The sequence below is a fragment of the Dunckerocampus dactyliophorus genome, chromosome 6 (genome assembly GCF_027744805.1).
Source record: "Dunckerocampus dactyliophorus isolate RoL2022-P2 chromosome 6, RoL_Ddac_1.1, whole genome shotgun sequence".
NCBI lineage: Eukaryota > Metazoa > Chordata > Actinopteri > Syngnathiformes > Syngnathidae > Dunckerocampus > Dunckerocampus dactyliophorus.
The window spans coordinates 25,010,342-25,018,791 of NC_072824.1; positions in this window are offsets into that span (position 1 = coordinate 25,010,342).

Sequence of the window (8,450 nt, forward strand, 5' to 3'; positions counted from 1 at the left end):
TCAGGTGGTGGCCAAGAAAGTGTAATACTTACTTCTAACCCTGGCATTTTTTGACAGGTTCAACAGTCAGTGTTCTAGAATAGAAAAATGTTATGTAGATTATTGCAGATTGTTTTGAGATGTGACGGTGCTGACCTTTCCTTTTGGTATTTGAAGCCTGCGTGTGGGACTGCAGACTCTTAAGACTCGGGTTGATTTATTGTAACAAGGAAACTGCAAGCTTAAGCGTATGAGTAAGTTATACAGGGTTCAATCTAAACATTCCCTCTTAATTGCAGTGTTCAGGCAGAGCATAATGTTGACTTCTATGCCATGACGGTAGTGGTAGGTGGATGAATGGACAAACAGACAGGTGTGTCATGAGATCTCGCAAAAACATGACAATATTTTTTGTTTATTTTTTGTCTTGTGGGAAGAAGGCAGCCAGACTGAGAGCTATGACATTGTTACGATGAACAATACTAATGATATGGAATGTATAAGCATATGGAAGTGGCAGTCCACGAGGCAGGATTGGAACTGCATATTAAGTGTTTTACACACACTATAAACCTTACAATCCAACCTGCATTCGGTGTTTCCAGTGTCGCTCTTGACATATGCCTGTTTTTTCCGTCAGCTGCAGCGGTGCTCATGTCCAAGCAGAAGCTGTAGTGATTCTACATTTGATCAGTTACTTAAGATTTGTCAGATCAGTCTAATCCAATAGATATTGACGCACATGTTGATCTTTACACAATTACTGTCAGCTGAAAACATCCCAGTTCTTGCATGTGAAGCATACTCACCAAACGTGTCACCTATTGAGCTTATTTGGGATGCTCTGGACCAGCGTATAAAGTGACCAGCCCAGTGCTGTGCTTCTGAAGTGCTGATCCTTAGCTTGCTTGGTTTATGACGTGCTAGTGGCTAATGTTCTACCTGTAGTAATGTTGTACCCACCAAATAAACCCAAATAGTGGTTACACCCGATACTTATTACCAGTTTGTTTAATTCTTGTATTGATTCTTTCTATTGCTTTATTTATGGCCTTCATGTGTTCTGTGTACACTGTGAGTGACTTAGGTGTTAATTTAGGTATAATTTATTGTAGGTATAAGTTCCGACTTGATTATATCATGGTGGTTTGACATCTTTTTTTTTTTTGCTCGGGCTCCAGATAGTACAACTTTTGGGATGTTCAAACGTCAAGGTACCACAAATCAGAGTTCAGAGTGGACTGAGGTTGACCTCAGGAGTTTGACTTTAATACTGCACACTGCTGCCTGCTTTCACAGTCATTTCATTTCCTTTCCCCTTTTGACTTCAGACAAATGAACCATCAAAACATCATAAATCCACTTTCTGTTAATTAATTAGTTGGTAAATGATATTTATTTAGTCACAGAATATCCCTGTAAATTTGACCCTCAATCATTTGTGTGTGATTCCAAGAGCCCATCTGCTTCCACCCGAAAGCCTGACCAGCGTGACCTCGTTGGGCTGTGCTTACTGTGGTGAAATTCTACTGTGTTAGTGTCGAGCATGGCTTCTGCAAAAAGCAGCTCCTGAATCCCCTCCAAATTCATTTATTCTGAGTACACTTGCAGAAGGCATGCACACCCAGCCACTCAGCAAGAAACCGTAGTTGACAGGCGATCCCTCAAAATGGAAGGGGTTGTTTTTTTTTTCCTTGAATGAACAAATCCATCACCCTCTTGAAAGTTAAGCAACTCTCAAAAATAGCTGAATAGATGTATGTTTGGTAAGCGAGTGAAGGTGCAATAAATGCTGTCAGATTAGCAAAGGGCAGACATCCCTAACAGTAGTCCCTGTAACTTATTATAATGGCTTTGCACGCAGCTTAGTATGTGTCTGCTTGCACTTGGTCATCACATTTTAAACACACCAAAAAGTCTCTACGCTTATATTATTTGCCCTTTGCTTATCTACACTCACAAAGTCACAGCTTCAGCTTCCGAGATTCATGGGCAGTGTGGTAATAATTAAAAGTGAAATCAAAGTGTTTTTACACTGTTTGTGTGTCTGTGTGTGCGTGTGTGTGTGTGGCCAGTGAGCTGTGATAAATTGCAGTTTCAACCAAGTGAAGCACTTTCTTTAAAATAAATAAGTTGCAATATTAGTAGGCCGGCTCCATACTTCTTACTTTTGGGGCTATGCTGCACAAATACCAACCTTCTATAGCAAAATCAATAACCCCAAGCAAGGGCAACTGAAAGCGGGTTTCAATCAGCACATTTAACATGGTAACAATCAATCATACAGCCTCCTAAAGGCACTTTGAGAAACACTGTCATGGAAACAAGTTCTGCAAGAACAATGCTGAATATACACTGTATGGGCAAAAGTAGTGGTGTGAGCCCCCCGCCCCACAGGCGTTGGGGAGCAAGAGGCGGGAGGTTGTGGGGAGTGGGTGGGGTGAGGCGGGGGACTTTCAGTATCAGTGTTGTTCTGCTCGGGCTAATGCTTGGCCTATACTTGCTCGCGCAGCAGACAGATAACAGGTTCTCAATGAGACTCAGTTTCAGGGCCTTTACTTTGAAGCACTATAAATCGAAACATAAAGAAATAAGGCATGTCAATTAAGACTTAAAACCCGGTCACACCCCCCGAACTTTGCTGTAGCGTCCCTGGAACGGTGAAAAAAATTCATCACCACTCGTAACTGCGCACCACCGTTTAACTGAAGTTGGCCCACGTTAAGGCAACGCCGCATACGCTCGGCCACCGCTGATGGTCCCTCCTACCGCTCCGAAAGTTTTGAGCTGCACAAAATATTGCCAGCGGTGAGGAGCGGGCAATTTTCCGCTACGGCAAAGTTAATCACCAACAACGGCCAGTCAAAGTTTGGCGCCGGTAGACGGAAGTTCGTGGACGCTTGGGTCCGCTACGCCAACGCAGAAATCTTGAACGCTGGACCACTGCTGCAATGTTTGAACCGCATAAATAACTAGTAGGTTTGTTTATTCAACACCACCCACAGAACAATGAGGATGCCAGAAGCCCGCATGCGCAGAACGCCGCTCTATCAACGCTCGCGTCACCGCTAAACCAACGTTTGCTACCGTTAAACCAACACTAAAGCAACGGCGGCTTCAGCGGTGCACCACTAGGACAACGCCCGTGTTTTCTATTTTTTTTTCCCATTTTGTGTGCAATTACGAGCGGTGATGATTTTTTTCACCGCTCCAGGGACGCTACAGCAAAGTTCGGGCGGTGTGACCGGGGCTTTACCTAGGATGCAAATAATTTTGTTGTGACCTTCAACATAAACGAAATGTATTTACACAAATGCGCTAGCTCGATGCTTACATTCACATCAGAAATCCCATAAATGCTAGCTCTTAAACGGATGATGCACAAAAAGCACAGCATACTTTCCCCAAAAAATTATGTCCCGCAGGACATTTTTTTTACTTTATCATGTCGGACATGCCATGGCTGACTACGTGCAGTGTTAGGGGAACGTAATCTCAAACTTTGCCATGACGTTATGTTTTTGGGCTGTCTGGAAATCATGGAAGCTGGAGTTTTCCGAACATTTGAAAATGCCATTGAAATCCGTGAAAAAGATAAAACCACTGAAGGAGAATGTAACAGGTTTAATTGATATGTGCATTTCTCCAAGAACAATATTTGGCTGTATTACCTGTGCTTTTGAGCGCATGTGTCATCATGGTAATATGATACGCTACAGACGTATCGTCATGAGCTTTGGGTCGTGACCGAAAGAATGAGATTGCGGATACATGCGGCTGAAATGAGTTTCTCCGTAGGGTGGCTGAACTCACCCTAAGAGATAGGGTGATGAGCTCGGTCATCCGGACATAGCTCAGAGTAGAGCCACTGCTCCTTCACATCGAGAGGAGCCAGTTGGAGTGGCTCGGGGATCTAGTCCGGGTGCCTCCCGGACGCCTCCCCGGTGAGGTGTTCCGGGCATGCCCAGCCGGGGGAAGTCCCCAGGACAGACCAAGGACACGCTGGTGGGATTATGTCTCACAGCCGGCCTGGGAACGCCTTGGTGTCCTCCCAGTGATACTGGAAGAAGTGGCCAGAGACCGGGAAGTCTGGACTTCCCTACTGAGACTGCTGCGAAGAGAAAGAGAAAGTTGATCCAGAAGGCAAAGATTTACCGGTCAATCTACATTCCTACCCTCACCTATGGTTATGAGCTTTGGTTAGTTACCAAAAGAGCAAGATCGTGAATACAAGCGGCCAAAATCAGTTTCATCCGTGGTGTGGCTGGATTTACCCTAAGTGCTAGGGTGAGGAGCTCGGTCATTCGAGTAGAACCGCACTGCCCTTTCAGAAGAGGAGCCAGTTGAGGTGTCCCAGTCATCTAGTCCGGATGCCTCCCTGCCTCGCTGGTGAGGTGTGAAATGTATGCATTTTTGCATTTCATTACAAAATACCTATAATTCTCCTCAGATGCCATATGCAGGCAGATTGTTTTTATTAAGATAATGGTTTATTGGCATAATAATGGCATATATGTGCAACCCGAGATTGCGGATGGATGACAGATGGATGATTCAAATCTCATGGTGGTTCAGCTCCACGTGGCCTCCACTAACAACCCTGGATACAGCAGATGTTAACACAGATAACTGACATTTTTTTTTATACCCAGTGTATCCGTTTTCTATGAAACATAATGGAACATGAGGGCAGGCTAGGAAAAGCCAAAGCTGGATAGGAAAGGTACATAATTGAACCAAACAAAAAGGCTGATGCATGCTACAAGAATATGCAATAAGAGGATATAAGCCACAGGGATCATGCTCCTATTTGTGGCCCCTGACCTATCTTACTGCGCTAACGACCACTCTATTTTCCTCTGTGTCTATTTTGTTTTGCCCCATTATCTAAGTGCCCATTTTCTCCCCTACCTTGTTTGTTCCTAAAAGTGCTTTACTCAGCCTAGCCGAGCCACACGTTCACCGTCACTGATCATCTGTGCAGCACGAGAACACCAGCCTGACTTCCATTCTCTGACATGCTTTCACTTCGCCAGTGTGCTCTTGCTTTTCACCTCACGCCAATTATTTTGTTTTGAAGTAGTATTGTTAACCTGCTGCTCAGGCTTTCTCTCTCTCTCGAGTTACACCGACCTCCTACAAAGTCTTGAGAGTGAGTAAAAAAATGTTACCACTTCCACTTTAGTCTGAGTTTTATACATGTTTTTATTTATTGGCTTAGTAGGCTAAAACAGCTTTGTCTTTTTTCTATAAGAAAATGGTTTCTTAAGGCGTCAGGAGAGTGAGGGTTACAGAACGTCTTATCATACATGTTAGTGTAGACACGGAGGTATTCAATACCAAAAATGTGTAAGTAAATACCTGCCATGATAATGTCCCAAACAGTAAGCACAGTTATTTACAGTGGCTAACTAGTTAGTCTCCAATTTATTTATTCAAAACTTAAGAATGGGTTTGAAGTTGAGTGAGGAAAGTTCCCCCAAATTTTTAAGTATCTGAGCTTACACAAAAACGACCTGAACATTGCTTGGACCTCTGTGAGCGGCATCAGACGTGCGTAGGAGGATTCCACAATGTAACCTACTTTATTCTTAGCCTCAGACAAAACAAGCCATGGTCTCACACAATTAGCCATCTGAATCGTGCAGAAAAACCCTAGTTTATAATTTCATTTTTTAATTTATTTTTTTGATTACCATTTATATTGTTAATTACATATACTTTAATTTCCTTATTTGACTTTCACTTTGTTTTAAAGCAGCCTGTTGTGGCACAATTTCATCCTGGAAGTTTACTTGAAATTGAAGCCATATTTGTTGTATGTGTTTACTTTTGTCTAAATAAAAACATAAATTAATTAACTGTCAACCGACCTTCCGGTTCCTTCAGCAGCACAAACGTAACACTTCCTTTATCCAGTACAATGTAAAGCATGCACAGTTACGCCACACATTCACCCCGAAAACTTGCTTGCTACTTTGGCTTTGCAGCATATTTTATAAAGCAGCCCTTTCTCATTCAAAAAAGACAAAATCTCATCCATCCTTGTAATAATGTCACATCTTGTTCTTCTGTTTGAAGCCAGTCCACCTTAAACAAACTGCTATTTTTCTTTGGCTTAGTCAGTGGATGTTGCACTGCCCGTTCGTTTCACCACAATGCAAGGAGCAGCATTTAGCTCTCTTAGCTCCGCTGCACCAGCAGCTATACGCTAACTTGCAAAACAGTGGCATGTACTACATAACGTGCTGTTAATGAATTGATTGGCTGCGTAAGTAAATAGGTGCCAACAGGATCTTATCATTGGCTGGACAGTGTTTGTCATTGTGTTGTACTGTATCTTGTTCTCTGTCACTCACTGAGTTGCATTGCAAAATGGTACAGGATAAATTATGAGTTCATTTCAATTACAGTTCAGGTTTTGTGTGCTGTATGGATTTGCTGTGAGCTGAGAACGTGAGAGCAATACGCGATTGAATATTGGTGAGGTAGAAGGACAAAATATCAGCCAAAAACGTACCACTTCCACACTGAATAATAGGCCATAGCCGACGAGCAATCTGAGTTCTTGGAAATAATTGACCCTGCAGTGTACAGTATATCTTTTGTACTGACAGATATTATATACAACTGTTGATGATTTATGATGTGGCAGCCATTGTTTCAATCTGACTAGGTTAAGCACACAATCGCTTGGCACAGTTTAGGAAAGATGGTGTCCAGTGACATCTGCTGCTTTAATCACAATCTTTTTTTATATCATCAAAATTTGGAAATGAAAGATGTTGCAACACTTGGCAAAATAGGCATGCAGGCAAAGGTTCTAAATGAGGATCAGTGGGTTCATTTGCATCCTTTGTTGGCCTTTCTTGCTGTTTGTTGACATTTCCAGATTTGCTGCATCCATAATTAACTGCTTGAGAGTGTCACTTAAAGTAGCTGCTTGTTGTGCTTGTGTATACTGTTTGTTTTGCATGTCATTTTTTATATATATATATAGTACATAATAATTATGTATGTATTTATATATTTATTTATATAAATTGTATACACAACTTACAAAAAATTAGGACTATTCGACTTTTGGGCGAAATTTTAGGATGAACTTACAATGCACCATAATCTTTACAGGTGAACTTAATGTAATAAACTTTTATAAACTTTTGAATGCACATGTCCAATAGTTCTGAACAGATTTGGATGACATTTTCAGGAATTGTCAGAAATGGGATATGGAAGAACTGATGCAATTTTGTGGGTGATCCGAATCATCGTCTGGATCCAGGAATTTTTTAAAGGATTCTTTAACATTGTGAGATTGGACCATTTTCGGCATTTATGCATATAACTCCACAAAAAATGGTCAGAGCACTTGCAAAAAAAAAACACAAAAAAAGCTTCCAACAGGTTCTAAAAAATATTAAAGACTAATCCAAAAAATGTAGGAATATTATTTTGCTGTGAATCACAATATGGGGGAAAGGCTCTATGGCGCTTGGCGGAGGTCTACTCTCTCTTCTCTAGTTTGCATATGATGTTGTAACATATGCTGTAGGAAAAAAGCATGACCTTGTAGGAGACAAAAAAGTAAGTAAAAACACCTTAATTATAATTAGAACTAAAAATAAACTTGCTTCCTGATTTGTTCATTTAAAATTGGCCATCAGGTCATCAAAATAAAATAATTGTAATATTTTATCTCGGTCTGCGCCTCACAAAGTCTAGACAATCCAATAATTACATCCGGACTCGCCTCCAGCCTCCCTTTTTTTTTAATCTTGCCTTTAGGACTACTTGTTTAATTTATCACACAACGTTCTTCCATCACACATTCTGACACACTGACAGGTACAGTAAGTGACCAAGTCCAAATGAGGCTTGCGTGTAATGAGTAACAATTGAATGAAGATTAAGAAACATTTACATTTTACATTACACTCTGTAAAACAGGTCGACATCCACCCCGACGGCATCGTGCCTTGCTCATGAATGATTAATGGATTCGTGGAACCCCACTATGCTCTCAGTGTGCTGTGGGAGCCGACTGCACACTGACCACTTTTTTTTAAGACAGCAGGCATTCTTTTTTGAAATTTTGAACACTTTTCACAATGTTGCCAGGTCTCGCGAGAGAATAAAGCGTCTAGGTCTCTGAAAACAAGTCCAAAACAACAAGGAACTTGGTCATTTGCAAACTATTTTACAAAAAAACAAGTCAAAGTTGCTTATAATAAGCAGAATCCTGCTCAGTCGCCTCAGCTCTCATAGGCGTATACTGCCCACATCAGTTCTGTTAAGAATGATACGACTCGCCCAGGGAGAAGTTGAATGGTGTATTTTTTGCATGTAGATCGACTTTGCATCGAGGTGTCGATTCACATGACAACCCTAGGTAATACGAGTGTAAAGGTGACTACCTTTAAACTCGTAATTCATGTGTTATTTCATGTCTAGAGGGCTCTAATCATGTT